The sequence below is a fragment of the Mustela nivalis genome (genome assembly GCF_964662115.1).
Source record: "Mustela nivalis genome assembly, chromosome: 12".
In the NCBI taxonomy this organism is placed as follows: domain Eukaryota; kingdom Metazoa; phylum Chordata; class Mammalia; order Carnivora; family Mustelidae; genus Mustela; species Mustela nivalis.
The window spans coordinates 9,376,069-9,388,754 of NC_139031.1; positions in this window are offsets into that span (position 1 = coordinate 9,376,069).

Consider the following 12,686-nt stretch of genomic DNA (forward strand, 5'->3'; position numbering starts at 1 on the left):
GCATATGATTTCACTCATGTGGAGAGTAAAAAACAAAACAGATGAACATGGAGGGAAATCTCAACTATAGAGAACAAACTGATGGTTGCTGGAGGGGAGGTGGGGGGGGAGGTTAGGGTAAATGGATGATGGGGGTTAAGGAGTGCACTTGTGATGAGCACCAGGTGTTGTATAGAAGTGTTAACTATATTGTATACCTGAAACTAATATTATACTGTATGTTAACTAACTGGAATTTAAATTAAAAAAAAAAAGACATTTGTTCCAGAATGTTCTTGGTCATCCTAAAACAGAGGAAGTCAGAAGCCTTGAAAGACAGTAACTGTCTCTTCATAATCTGAGCTGGATAGGTGCCGGGGGGGGCGGGGGGGGCAGGGTTCAGAGAGAAACTCTGGGGCTACTAGGAATTTGAGTTCTTATGAGGACAAGTATGATCTAAGGAACTGGATGGTAGAAAACTAACAAACTAAATCACTGGAATAAAATTTTATACTAACGATACATTTTTGAAGTTCGTGGCTGAGAAAACGCTTTTGTTCTATGGTTTTAAGCTTTCCATGGTAATAGTAATAATAGTAAAGAACAGCCACCACTTGGATCTAGGGAATTTAAGCAATAGCATAGACACATCCCCTGGCCACATGCTAAATAAGTCCATTTCCCATGGAATTCAGGCCATTATTATTAGCTAAATACTGTCTAGATAGGCTGTTCCATGTCCTTTGAGAATGAATGTGTACCATCTTAGTATGAGAGAAACCTGTACTCCTGCTTTATATTTTAGATCTACTTTTTGTGCCTCAACATTATAAACTGATCTTGTATGATTTTCAGGTAGAACCAGAATGACATTTACACATCAGTACAGCAAGCCAATAGAGCCTCATGATCTAAGCCTGAGCTTTGAAATCAGATAAACTAACTCCAGGGCTTACAGACTGTGTAACTTGAGATAAATTACTTAACCTTTCGGATGCTCTGTCTCTCTATCAGGAAAGCCGGGCTAAGGGTCGTCATTCTGTAGTTAAATAATTGTTAATTGAGCACAGGTGTGTGTCATACTAGAGAAGGAAGAGTCAACAAAATAGATATGCCTCCTATTCTTCGAACCTTATAGTGTGTAGCATCAGATTACATTTCTCGGAAGGATTTTAGATATGACACAATATGCAGAAAACTCTTAGCAGTGACTGGTGTATAATAATTGTTCGAAAGCATGCTGTTTTAATGTTGTGGGGTTTTTATTTTGCTTTATCTACATTCAATTAATTAGCATACAGTGGTGTGTTCTGATCACTATTTCCTTCACATGACTAAAAAAGTGAGCTACTTAGAAATGTGATTTCCAAAGTACCAAGGAAGCCCATGTACAACTAAAATACTCTTCCCGCTTGATGCTAGACCATAGCAAAAGATCCAAATCCAATATTACATCCGGGTTATGGGCAACAGTTTGTTCTGGGGCATAAGTGAGCTACACACCGGAGGAAAAATGTTTTTAGCTTAGGTTTTGGAGGAAATTGAAATTAATACATTTCACAAAATGAATATTGTGGGGCTTGAAGTTATGTGTTCACATATGAATAAAGTAGCATTTTATGTTTTGAAAGGCATTTCAAGCTTAAATGTCTGCCGCCAGGAGACAGGAAATCTAGTTGCTTCCAAGCATTGGAAATTTTACTAAGGTTTTTGTGTGTATTCAGAATAACTTAAGGTGGAGTGGTGATTAAAAACAACACATTCAAGTCGATTCTGTGTCTTTTAACCACAAATGCAAATTGTAAACCATCACTGCTTCCCCCCTTGCAAGCCACTATTATTTTAGACTACCCCCAGTTATCTGAAATGCAGTTGACCGACTTGAAACAGAAATACCAAAGTTTACATTTAAGTTGTTACTTTTCAGCTGAGAAAAGCAACAACAAGTGTGCCCTCACCTCTTTACACTGACTGGCAGGAAATACAAAAGAAATCATCACCGTCCCAAAGGCAGAGCATGGTCAAGTTTAAGCTTATTTGAGAATTTTACTTCAAATATGGTTACCCAACCAATGCTTTTTTTATCTAGTTTATTAGGTCAGGGTATCAGCCTTCTTATGAGCATTCAGAGGGATTTCTGAGACAGAAACTGAATATACAAATGTTTCCCCCCAGGACGTTGCCTAGCTTTCCTTAATTAAAGCTGATTCTTTCTTAAAGGAAGAATCATATTTCTGATTTTATATTTTCCTGCATCAAAGAAGGGAATTATCAAATGTTTGGCTTCCACAGGGGATAAACAGAGAAGTAAACCCAGAAAGGTTTTACATCCCAGCCCCTGGGAGAAATTCAGCATTGGCTGTGAATAAGAGGGTCAGTCATTTAAATGCTGAGGCTGCCTGCGAATTAATTACATTCCATGTAAGCAAGGGATCCAGCTATTGCTTGAGAAAAGTATGGTATGTTGTTATCCGTTGGTTGATCTTCCTAAGGTAACTGAATTAAGAATATTGTTCCATTCAAACATTCCAGGTGGGAAGAAGTGTTCGTAACAATTTTCTTTTCTCTAGTCCGCCCTCCTGTACCTGAAGGATGAACAGAGTAAGAGTGTCAGAATAACATGGTATTCTCCATGATGGCATTCCTTCCTTAGATGGATGGTAGCATCAGAAATGTATCAGGGAGGAGATGTAGACCGAGCTTTGAAAAGCACCCCAAAACCTTAAAATCAGTGAAGGAGGGGCAGTATGCTACCCTCCACCAATATCTGCAAAAATCAGCTTAGAGACTTCTGGGAGATGTGTTGACACTGTCCCTAGAGTTGAGGAACAGATTCCCTCCAAGAGAAGGATGGTCTCCCAATCCTTAGCGCTGTGATAATTAGTTACTATAATTCGAAATCACCTGAAAGCAAGTTATACTGGAAGGAGATGGAAAAAGCCATGAGGACATAGGTACGTAGGAGTAGCAGCATGGAGACCTGCACCTACTTCACACCGGGGGCTGGTCCAGCACAGGAGGGATCCACAGATTCCGCTTGCCGCAGGGGAAGGCACAGGCCATGGCATTCAATTCACCACACCCTCTATTCCTTTCGTGAGGTTTGGTAAATTGCCTAATTCCTGTAAACTCCACTTTGCTCATCTCTGCCATGTAGACCTTAAACTTACTTCACATAGCCCACTGAAGGTGGCGATCCGGATAAAGCCGTACAGAGATTGGTCCATAATTAGCCATTAGCTCATGTTGATTGCCTTCATTATTGTTACTGTTATCATTGGTGGGAGAGGCAGAAGCACTCACCAGAGATGCTGCGTTGAGCTCTAGCAGAAGGGAGGGGGGCTTCCCCTCAACACCCCTGAGGCCCTCCAGTGTTCTCTGCTGAGTCATCAAAAGACTAATGCCTGTGCTCTAGCTTGGAGCAAGAGGCATGACCAAACCCAGACTCTTAAATGCTCTGATCCCCTCCGTGTCCATAAGAAATGCCCATCAGGATTTATCACCCACCCCCCACCAAAAAAAAAAAAAAAAAAAATCTGGATATCATCCAAGTACACAAAGTTTTGAATTCTCTCTTTTTTCAATTCATAAAATGTGTTTAATGCTTATTTAATGACATAGCTGAAAACACTACAAATTGGCCCAGGAATTGAGAGCTATGAATGCACCTTGTAATTTTCTTACATATTTAAATGTTTCTTTTCCTTGAAAAGAAAATGAATGCAAAAAGAATTACTGAAATGGGCAAAACTTAAGCATCCAGCATTAAAAACTTCACAGCTATGGGGCAGTAGTCTTATGATATACAATCTAATCATATTAAATACAATTTCTAAAATAAAGACCATTTTGCATCCATCTAGAAAGTGAAAATATTGCATTTTCTAAGTACTGTGCATTAAAAATGTGAGCTCTTAAAGTAAATTTAAAACTGCAGATTTAGACCTTTTGACCGCACACCTCCAAAATGGAAGAGTCAAAAACAATTGATTACAAGCATTCCTTTGTCCCAATCTTTGGTTTTTCACAATTTCCATATCAATGCGTTGAATGCCATTTTCTCTCTTAACCAGTACAATTAACTAGTGGAAGCATTACCAAGAAATCTATCAAAGAATCTCTCCAAAAGACTGTGTTATAAGAATCTCAGTCCATTTCAAACATGAGTTTATGGAGCCGTTCAGAAAATGGCATGTGGAAAAGAAATCCAAAATGAGTAGAACAGAATTTAAGATTGTGGACGAACTTCAGCTTATTCACGTGTAAAGAAAACCCAGCCTGTGTAAATTAAAATTGCAAAAACAAATAGATTTTCCCCTGCAATTACAGAGGTTGCCATCTGTTAAAATCAAATTTTAATAGGGCACAAATAATGAAACTAATTTTGAGTATGTGCTGATAATACTGTGGATAGCAAAATATGATCAAATTTTAAGTGACTGACTTATTTAAAAAGTAAATTTAAAAGGAAAGATTTCTTTAATTACAGCAGAGACTGGCCAAAGGCTTGTGAGAATGAAATAGTATCAAGTCCGTCAAATGGTTAGAAAGTTGATAAATGAAATACTTTCTAAAGACGATAGCTCCCAGATTACCTTGATGCAGTGAAAATTCCATTTAAAAATTATAAAAAGTAAGATACAGGACTTAGGAAAATTATGTTGATAGAAGTGGGTTGAGATGATAAGCTGTTGGTTGGTAAAGACCTGGCATTGCATTCTTTCTTTCTTTCTCACACCAAGCACGCAGACATACATGCACCGTGAACTTTAACTGAGTGTTTGTTGCAATAAACCAAATTCGTGACTGCCAAAAGCCAGCCGCTGAGAGATCCAAGAGTTGATGTAGGCACCGTGCTGGGGCATAGGATAAGATATCGTAGGTCGGGGCAGGAGCACATCAGCTTCTGTATTACATCTGGAGAAGAGAGGGTTAGATAGATACTCACAGGCTTTTTACTCATTTATTTACTCAGCCATTCAAAAGAAAAGAAATATTTACCAAACTCATCCAGTGTTCCAGAAGATGTCCTCAGTCCTTGGATACTGTGCGTGGATCAGTTTAATAGTCCTTGAACTCCAGGATCTTACCAAGTCAAAGTTTCACGTGTGCTCTGACCACCCAAGCCAAAGTATATCCTTCCTGAGAGAAGAGGAGGGTGGAAATTTCTATTCCTAAATCTGATGTCATTCCTTTGCTTAAAATCCTTTAAGGTTTGCCTGTGGTTTAGGATAAAGTTCTACCTGGGCACTGCTCACAGAGCCCTTCTTCCGCCTCCTTCTGCACACCTTGTAACTTGTTGGGGTTAAGGGAGAGCATGAACTCAGCCATAAATAGCTGGTTTGCTAAAATGGAACACAGAAGCCTCTGCGGGCAATGGAGAAGGACATAGACCTTTTGAGCAAGCACACTGCTGTAGGAATGCTGGGGGGCGGGGATGCCTTTTCCCTAAGCTTTCTTAGCCCAAACAGCCACCCAGTCATCTAAGAGATGTACGCATTGTCCCTTAGGCTGTGTTTAGCAGAACACTTAGCGTACGGTGTCTTTCCCATACACAGATCCCCCCAGTTTCATTAAAACTCCTTGTCACACATCAGAGGCTTGAGAAACAGTGATGCGGATTTGCGATGATCCCAAAGGACCAATAAAAGCAGGAGCAAAGATGAGCAAAGGGTCTTGTCTCTGAGCCTTGACTCCTTGGCCTTCTCCTCTCTTTCATAGCAAAGTTTGGAGAATCTTTTTACCCATTGGTACAGCGACTGCTGGTCCTTCCCGGCAATATCTCAGTTATGCTTCCTCCTTTCACACCCTTTGAGAAAGTGCAGTCAGCTCTCTGGTGGTTCCTCAGAAGCCGCTGCTCAAGCTGATCCCTTCATCTGGAACGCCTTTCTTTGGATTTTCCATCATAAAAATCGTCTGCTTCCAGTTGCTATTTCAATTCTTGATTCTGCTTCCTGTGGAAGAGCACATGTGCACACACACATGCACACACGCACACACGCACATGCACACCCCACACCCAAGCATGCACCGGTGCCTTTTTCCAGTGCTCTTACTCTGTTCCCTTACAATCCTTGAGCTTCTTCATGGTGACTGTCACTTAGCTTTGCAGTGATTGGTGGTTTTGCCTCAACTAAGTTGCAGGAGGAAATTCGTCTTACTGAACATTATATAAATAGCACTTATTAATTCATCTGGTCACTAATAGGTTCTCAGTAAAAATCCTTACATTAGAACAGATGCCAAAAATACCAAGAGATCGTTCTGGAAAAGAAGATGTTTCAGAAATTAAATAGGATCCTTATGTTCTAGACCTTTCGTATTTCAATTAGACCTATTCCTATCTCTATGCCTTTTACATCTTTGAGTTAAATATTTCTATAAGCCATATCGGTATAAGCTGCGACATAATTTCAGCTAAATTTGGAAAGAGACCAGATATTTGTGCAAAAGTCATAGAGTAAGAAAAGCATGGGTATTTGAGGCTCGAGGAATCCTAGAGGCAGTCTCTCCGTCCTCAGCGCTGAGGGAGGGTTCTAAGGGACCTACTGGTCACTCAGAAATGGAAAGCACAAACATTTTCTACTAAGTTGCTAAAATTCCCTCCTTGCAGAGGCCTGAATGGAAAAACCACGAGCTGGAAAGCCCAGAGACATCGTGTGGTGAAAGAAAAGAGTGGTTAAACCATAGAGATTGATTTGCTTTAGATGAACTATTCTTAATATTTCCTTTGTGTTCCATAAATTCACAAGAACGTCATTAATTGAATAGAGTTGATAGTTTGTGTGATATTTTTTTCAGCAGTAATAAATGTGGCCCAGAGCTAAATTAAGACTTCCTTCCACTACTTTGGGCATAGCATTTTTTCCCGAACAGCTGGTTTCTGTTAATAGGCATATCCTTCCTGCCAGAGCAAGCAAATTTGTAATCCCCATCATGCTTGCTGGTAACTGCCCCAGAGCACATAATCACAGAGTACGCTCCCATTGCTTTACAGGGATTTTTTTTCTTTCAAAGTTGTACTTTGGGAGGCACACCATCTATTTTGTACTCCAGTTTCATGCCTTTCTTTAATTATAGCATCTGATATTTATGGTAAGAAAAAGAAAATACAGCTAAAGGTGTACAATTGCCTGTTTAAAATATGTGAGCTCACAAATCCTCAAAATATAAAAAGTTCTCTGAGACGCTATAGACACATATTTCAAATTACAAAAGTGTCTCTTACCTTACAATTAGGAAATATTAAAGAACAGGCTCTGGCCATACTAGATTCAGATTTAGTAAAGCTCTGAGATGCCCTGACAAGGAGCAGAATGACCGCCTTACCGTAATCTCAAATTTCCACTGCCTATTCTTGGGGAGTATTTGGTAATGCATTAAGATTGGGGTTTCTGAGTTGTACTTGGTTTTATTTTTCATTTTAGACAATGATTCTATTCCTGATTTAGCTGCGGGAAAGCACTAATTGGGCTTAATATTTAATTCACCAAGTAAATCAGATCTCAAGTTGGTCCATAGTTTCCGTTTGAATGGATTCTTCTAAGGACACAGATGTTTAATTTTAAATATTTTCATTTTAATTCGGAATGTGTAGGTATTTGGGTTGATTACCTTTTCCACATATAAAAGCAAAACTCATTTAAACAGAATTTGTAGGTAAATATTTAATCTATTCAGGTGCAAATAAAAATGTTTTCAATCACTTAAGCATAAAATACGTGAATATAATTTTTAAAGTATACAGGAAAGATTTCTTTTCAAAATATGTTCAAAAGTTGGAAAGAGAATGGAGAAGAGTTTCATCAGCAACTGTAGATAAGATCAGGCAGGAGTGAGTGGGGAGATCATGCACAGTGGTCAGATTGAGGCAAATGATTTCAAGATGGATTTACTTGCCGCCCACCCCTGCATGAGCCAGACGCAGACTGTGGTCTGTCTGAGGGGGATCCAAAAGGCATTGCTGGACATGAAGAGGACACGTCCTAAAGATAAAAATTTTAATTGACAGGAAGAGAAAAAGACTTAAATTCATATTATGTAGTAAGAGTCAGAAACAAAAAATTGACAGAAGTAGGAGGAAACGTGATCCACAGTCATACTGTGAGACTTTGCAACAAAACAGTTGCAGAATGGCTGTAAAAAATTTGAATAACATGATTCACAAATGCAACCAAATTATATACAGTCATCTGTTTATAAGTTGCCATTCTTCCTAAATGCACATGGAACATTAATCATACTCAACAAATTCTGGGGTATTGAACAGAATTATATAGATTGTTTTCTCTGATCACAAAGAAATAGGTTGGAAATCAGCAATAACTGTCAAATCTCTGTATCTTTAGAAATTAACAAGCACGACAGCAAATATATATATCCCAATATGTTTGGAAATTTATATAAAAAGAGAAAATTTCAAGAAAACACAGTCACGAACACTTACATAAAAATAAATTAAAAATCTGAATAGTTCAATGTCTATTCAAGACATTGCTCCCATGATTATAAAACTTCCACCAAGAATGCTCTAGGACAAAATCGTGTCATCAGTGAATTCCACTAACATTTAGGAAAAAGTAATTCAACTCCGAAACAAACTCTCTCAAGACAAAAAAAGGAGGGAGGATTTCTCAATTTATTTCAAAATTCACTCTAGTCTGAATATAAAAACTGACATAAACAGAAATGTTGAGCAAAGTACTAACAAATCAAATCCAGAAAATATTGGAATAATACATTATGACCAAGGTTGACTTTGCTCCAAGAGTACAAGGTGTTTTGATACTAAAAAGACTCCATGTAATTTGCAATATTATGAAAATAAAGGAGAAAAGATAGGGCCATTTCAATAATTGCAAACAAAATATTTTGATAAATTTCAGTATCTGTTCATGCCAAAAGCAAAAGTAAGACCTTAGTAAACTACCAAAGAAGGAAATGTCCATATATAGAAACCAATTTCAGGTCAATTTTATATATTGGTTATAAAAATAACCACTAAGTAGGGGTACTAGGTGGCGCAGTGCATTTAGGATCCCACTCTCGGTTTTGGCTCAGGTCATGGTTTCAGGGTTGTGAGATCAAACCCTACGTCCCGCTAGACGCTCAGTGTGAAGTCTTCTTGAGGTTCTCTTTCTCCCACTCCCTCTGGCTCTCCCCTGCATTCGCACACACACACTCTCTCTCAGAAATTAAAAATAGATAAATATTTTTAAAAAAAACACTGAGATTTTTACAAGATCTATAACCACAGAAGCTCTATCCAAGTATATACAAATTAACAAGTAAACAACAAATAAGGAAAACAACTTAATAAACAGGTGAATTACTTAAATGAGAAAGTCACAAGAGATACTTAATTGTCCAATAATGTCAGTAAAATTTTTAAGTTTCTCTAGTCATCAGGGAAATGCAAAGTATAAATACAATATGACACCAATACCCCAAAAAACAGCTAAAAAATTTTTAGTTGAATTACTGAGTGTTGGCAAACATGAAGCCAGAGGAACTCTTTATATCTGATCAGAGGGTGAATTTTTAGAAAGCTGTTTGCCATTATCTGCTAACACTGAAATACATTTTGACCCAATATTTTCACATTTCTTTTTAGATAATTCCTAGTAGAAGTACACTCACACATGTACCTAGAGGTTAGACACAACAGTGTTTGTACCAACATTATTGATAATAAGCAAAAACTTAAAACAACCCAAATGCCCAAGAGTAGTAAAATGGATAAATGTATTGTGATATATCCATACAATAGAAAGCACATCAATGAAAACTAATACAGCTAAATGAAACAGGATAGTTCTTATACACTTAATATTGAACAAATGAATGCAGGCACAATGCAATTCATACAGTAGATTACATTTAAAATTAAGCAGAAATAAATCTGTAGTGTTAGTAATCAGTATTCTCATGATCGTTAGTTAGAGGGAAAAGCTTGTGGTTGTAAAGGGCATGAAGTGGGTTTCTGAGGGCTGGGGATGTTCCGTTTATTAACCTGCATCATGTCATGTCACATGTTTGAGTTCACTTTTTTTTTTTTTTTTGACAGATCACAGGAAGGCAGAGAGGTGGGCAGAAAGAGAGGGGGAAGCAGGCTCCCCACTGAGCAGAGAGCCTGATGTGGCTCGATCCCAGGACCCTGAGATCATGACCTGAGCCAAAGGCAGAGACTTTAACCCACTGAGCCACCCAGGCACCCTTAAGTTCACTTTTTGATTCTTTGCTCAGTAGTACACTTATGATGTGCACTTCTCTGCATGTATGTAATTTGTACATTACACTTCAAGAATGCAATTTTAAATAATTTATTAGAGATTACCATTTTCAGCAGTATGCTGGAGTAGTTATTTTGGGGGAAAAAAAGTCCTTCCAATGCAAAACTGCTAAAAACATTAGAAATAGTATTAAAAATCTTGGGATGCCTGGGTGGCTCAGTTGGTCTCGTGGGTCATGGCACCAAGCCCTGTGTCAGGCTCTGCACTCAGCAGGGAGTCTGCTTAAAGATTCTCTCTCTCCCTCTCCTGCTTCTCCTCCTGCTGGCTCGTGTGCTCTCTCTCTAAATAAATCTTTAAAAAAGAAAGAATATTACGCATCTCCTTATAAATGCATTACAAGGGGTGCCTGGGTGGCTCAGTGGGTTAAGCTGCTGCCTTCAGCTCGGGTTATGATCTCAGGGTCCTGGGATCAAGTCCCGCATCGGGCTCTCTGCTCGGCAGGGAGCCCCTGCTTCCCTCTCTCTCTCTGCCTGCCTCTCCATCTACTTGTGATTTCTCTCTGTCAAATAAATAAATAAAATCTTAATAAATAAATAAATAAATGCATTACAAGAAGATAAGGGGCAGCTGCAAAAACTAGAGAAGAAGGAGACAGTGAAAACTGGAACAGTACGTGAGGCAGGGACAGTTTTTGCTGTCACTAGACCTTGGGACGTTTGATCATTTCATTAATGAAAGGGCTTGATTGCCCCTACAGAAGCTTGGCATTTGACCTAACATTCCCACAACGAGGAAGGATTTCTCCAAAGGCTCCACTCTCAGGGAAAGGATGGAGTAGGAATGTGTGTGCATGTGCGTGTGTGAGTACATGTGTGTTCACAGGAAAGAAAACAAGGAATTTTATCAGCTTCACCTGTGCATTAGATAGAAGAAGAAAAAAACTGTCTCCTGAAGATATGACATGATACCTTCAAAAAGCTTAGAGTTTGAATTTATGAGTACACATAGTGCTGAGCCCAGAAGGGGTATGGGAGACGCATACCAAAGACTCTGGGGCGGACAATGTAGCAATTCATCTATAATCTCACATTCTATCTGCTTTTGTTTAAAGCGCATCCCACCTACCAGGTGAGGAAGGTCTTTGGAACTGGCACATTGCCAGTTCAGCAAGGACCCAGGACTCGCCTCGTGTCCCCGCCCTCCCCCCACCCCGCGATGCTCCTTGCCTTTTTCTGGATCATCTTCACTGTCTCCCAGTACTATCTTGGGCTAAGCAGCCGGTCTGTACCCATCCATCCGTGATTTCAGAGAGGATCCTAGGACTCCAGTGTTTCTTTCAATTTAGCAAGACTGGGTGACACAGTCAGTGTAATGACAGTGGACTCCTCCACATGAAAATCAACCTTGACCCATCCACTGTGTAACCTTCCAAGAGGGCACCTTCCCAGGGAGACCCACCAGTTTATGGTCAGTTTTTGTGAAACTGTCTTCCTCACTGTGACGGGAGAGGGTGCGGGAGCAGGTGGGCCGTGTCCTTTTGGCACCTCTCTGGCTTCATTTAACCAAGACATGAAGCAATCTAGCAGTTTACATTGTCTTGGGTTGACTCTTCCAGTCAGAGGGGAATTGGCCCATTTGACTAAAGTCATGTGGTACTTTTTAAAGATTTTATTTATTTATTTGACAGACAGAAATCACAAGTAGGCAGGCTCCCTGCCGAGCAGAGAGCCCGATGCGGGGCTCTATCCCAGTACCTTGAGATCATGACCTGAGCTGAAGGCAGAGGCTTAACCCACTGAGCCACCCAGGCGCCCCCATGTGGTACTTTTTAAACGAAGAACATGTTTTTAGGAATCACCGGTCAGAGGTTTCAAATTGTAATTTCATCAGTTCAGCCTTCTGTGCACTAGATCCTGCCCTTCTCCTGAGAAGTTCCATCCAAAGCTACTAATAAAAAGTGAGGAATTCTGTTACGGGAAGGCTTTCGCCCCAGTGTCTCCTGTTTCTCAGAACATGGTAGGCAACCTAGTCTTCCAGTCAAGTTAATCTTCTCGTCCTTCAAAGTACCGTATTATTTTTTTCAGCAGCAATTCTCACGATATTTAGCACTCTCTGAATGTAATTATAGTTACAGGAGAGTAATGTCGATGTTACAGGCAATATTATTCCCCTAAATTAGCACTCTGTTCTTAGAGAGTATGCCTCAATAAATCTTAGCCAAATTTATGGATTAATGCTAATTTACCAGTCTAGTAGAATTTGTATCAGCGAAAGATATGTAGGTTAGTCTGATGTTACCTGTTCTTAGTGAGCACGTGGTGTTTCCTAATCTTACCTTCTACGTTTTCCATTTGTTTTCACAGAATTTATGGGATAATCTATTAAGTGATTTTGGTGGGTACTGATATTAAGGTTTCCTAATTTGCATTTTCTAAATTGAGTTTAATGATTTTTGATAGGGTTTCTGATTTGAAT